The sequence below is a fragment of the Notolepis coatsorum genome, assembly GCF_963971535.1.
Source record: "Notolepis coatsorum genome assembly, chromosome: 9".
Lineage (NCBI taxonomy): Eukaryota > Metazoa > Chordata > Actinopteri > Aulopiformes > Paralepididae > Notolepis > Notolepis coatsorum.
The window spans coordinates 8,750,513-8,754,253 of record NC_140173.1 but is presented as its reverse complement, the minus strand read 5'-3'; positions in this window follow the sequence as shown (position 1 = coordinate 8,754,253).

Below are 3,741 nucleotides of genomic sequence, written 5' to 3'. Positions count from 1 at the left end.
TCTCCCTCGCACACACACACAGTCTATCTCTCTCACTCACCACAACACACACCACACACACACACACACACACCACACACACACACACAACACACACACACACACCACCACACACACACACACACCACACACAACACACACACACACACACACACACACACACACACACACACACACATTGTCTCTCTTGCCTCTCTCTGTGACTCACACCTCTCTCTCTCTCTGCCTCTCTCTGTCTCTCACTCTCACACACAATATCTCCCCTCCTAGACTCTATTATTTACTGTCTTGTTAACACATACAGTAGATGCATATGGCAGACACATAATTATAATACACATTCAAGTCAAGTACACACACACACACACACACACACACACATGCTCACATTGCCATTATTTTCCACAGCTGTATATCCTGTTTTCTTCACAGCCATATCCTCTCATACAGAACACTGCACTGTCTATTTCTTGTATGTGTCTGCATTTTCTTTCTGACAGAGAGGCAGCAGGGTGAGGTTCTACTGGCTGAATGGACTAATTACTGCAGAACACTGCGGCACTGCAGCGCATCAGATCTTAATTGTCTAACGGATGTCACGTCACACATGTGGTGAAAACAGACTTCTTTGAGGGAATTATCTTCTTTATATACATGGTAGAACGTACAAACAGTGTCCTCCCAAAGGCTCTAACCTGCTGCCCTCGACTCAAGGACACCTCTCCCCTCCTCCGCATTGCGATTAATTGGTTTGCTGCTCTCCTCTGTTCCGACCCCCCAAAAAAACGGTCACCTAGGAAACCGGTGCTGCTGTGGGGGTGATGTCAAGCTTCCTATAAATGAGATTAGGAAGGCAGAAGAGAAGTGTGTGCTTGTGTACGTATGCTTGTGGGAGAGAGGTGATAAAGGAGGCAGGGGAGGGGTGCAGGGCTTGTGTTGTGTGTGTGTGTGTGTGTGTGTGTGTGTGTGTGTGTGTGTGTGTGTGTGTGTGTGTGTGTGTGTGTGTGTGTGTGTGTGTGTGTGTGTGTGTGTGTGTGTGTGTGTGTGTGTGTGTGTGTGTGTGTGTGTGTGTGTGCGTGCGTGCGTGTGTGTGTGTGTGTGTGTGTGTGTGTGTGTGTGTGTGTGTGTGTGTGTGTGTGTGTGTGTGTGCGTGTGTGTGCTGTGTGTGTGTGTGTGTGTGTGTGTATACGCATATGCACACGTGTGTGCATGCGTCTATGCTTCTGTTCGTGGAGGGGGAAAAGAGTGAAAGCATGTCCTCACAACTCTAGATAGTCCTCCAACAGTAATCCTGTCTTGTCCAACATATGAACATATACTGTATACTAACAAACACCAATCCATACACTCCCATTATCTGGCAGATCTGACCAGGGGCGCATGCGCCCGGGAGCGAGCGTGCATGTGACGTCATTAAAACACTGTGCAACCAGCTTTGAAATCAGCAACTCACCCCTGGATCTGACACAGATAACCGACTCTCCTAATCCATTTTCCACCCTATAATGATGTCTTAGTGAGACTGTGTCATAACAATCCGCATGTAGTGCGTCGCTAAAAGGCTCGCTCGGACATGAACGCGGCGGTGAGCTGCGTCTGTGTGCGGACGGCTTACCGGTGAACAGAGACACCCTCTATTTAGGTTGCACGGGCGTCATTTGGCACTGGGGCTAAACAGCACTTGTGAATGCAGGCCTTTTAGAGCGCCGGCGCAGCGCCGGGGGTGATGTCATCAAGGCGTCCATGTGGTCGACACATGATCTGTGAGGAGGAGGGAGAACACGCACCGCTGTCTTCTTATTTTGAGGAAGCCCATAAAACAGCGGAAACTCCGAGGCTTTGGGACGTGCCACTGCCTTACAAACAAACGTAAAAATAACCTCCTCCTCCCGCGTGATGAAGCGCTCGGCGGAAACGAGAGGCGGGACGTTTTAGACGATCCCCCGGTGGGCTGCTGGTGCCTCGTGCTCGGCGGGGCCCGGGTTGCGTGCCCTGGCGCTGTGAGTGTTTTTTTGGACGTGTGGTGTTTTTGGAGACCTTTATTTTCCCCCCACACCACCGTTATTCCATTCAATCCCAGCGGCGACGACAGTGAGTCGAGAAGCGTGCCGTACACCGGCTCCGTTGAAACGCTCACACAGATAATTGCCAGGAATATCCTTGTCATCTAATTTATTTGTTTTTCCCGTCACAAGTCATGTTTTGGGACTTCGCTACGGGACGAATGAGTACATTTTATCCGCTCCGTCCATTAGGGAGCCATTTGCTTTGGCCTGTGGAGTTGCTCCTGAAACAAGAGGCCTCTCTGTGTATGCGGTTTCTCTCTCTCTCCCTCTCTCTCTCCAGCCCCTCTGTTGTCCATGTCTGAGCTCTTCCACTGAGGTCACCCCCCCTCCCTCCTCCCCCTCCCCCCAGCTGACCGACATGCCACCCACTCGGCCCTCTCCAGGTAAACATGCCTGTCTCAGTCCATCAAACTAAGCCTGAGAACGAGAAGGATCTCAAAAACCTGTTCTCCTTTGGAATTACAGTACCAGATCTTCTCGCATACTTACTCACACGTGGTAGCAGTTTGTGACTTTGTCTGGTTGATGGCACTCTGACTGCTCAGACTCACTAGCTTTCATCGACACCAGTGGCGGCTGGTACATTCTTCTCCATGGGGGGCGCTATACCAAACATTTTGCAAACATGTACCACGCATTGGCGAATATTTAATCAGGTACAACTATCACCATTGCCATCAATCAATATATGATCACAGTCAGTCAAATGCAGCCAATATGCTCTACACCAGGGGTAGGCAACCCTAGGCACGGGTGCCTGCGGGGGCATTTGCATAGGCACAGGGGGCAGCATAAAAAAATAAAAATAATTTTTTTTAATATATATATATATTTTTTTACATATTATAGTGAAATATTTTGCACTGTTGTCGCATTTATCTTGTTGAAATCCTCCCACAGGTTCTTTTTACTACCACATATTTAATTGAGACCCTTTATTTGTTTATTATTTCAATTTAGCTGGAAATACATTGCTACATCATTCAGTAACATTTGCAGAGCCTTATAACAAAAACATTATTACGGTCAAAATTGTGACCAGTGGGATTAATCAACTAATTTTATTATTTTTCTATTTCATTGAACATTGCACATGTTAAAAGCCATTTTTTTACTCAAAATGTGAGTATTACCAAGTCAACTTGTGTTCTTAAAACAATGACAATAAACATAGTTTTATTAGGTTGAAATAATGTGGTTGTGTACTTATTTTTCTGTTAACTTATTATGGATTGAAAACTGAAAACCTTAATGAACTCAATATTTTTTAGTTCTGGTAACTTATTATTATAATTTTTTTTACAGTGTAGTCTTGCGATCAATCAAAACTTATTTACACGATATACCTCACATTCACCCTCCATTCACATCCTGGTGTTCTCCTGGTGTTCTCCATTAGGCCTGTAGGTGGAGCTATGACAGCACACGTACAGTACACACACCGATGGTGTGTGATGTGTCCAAAAATGAATGGGCAAATGTGAGTGAAATGGTCGCACTGTATGCAGCTGTTTGTCTGCATTGCATTCCCCCCCCCCCACTCAGAGGGTTGATACAACCATCATAATAATATTGTTAATAATAACAATAACAATAATGATGTAATAATGTAAAAATTATCATTAAAAAGACCTGATTATGAGAAAAAAAAATTACGATGCATGGAATATTGTTG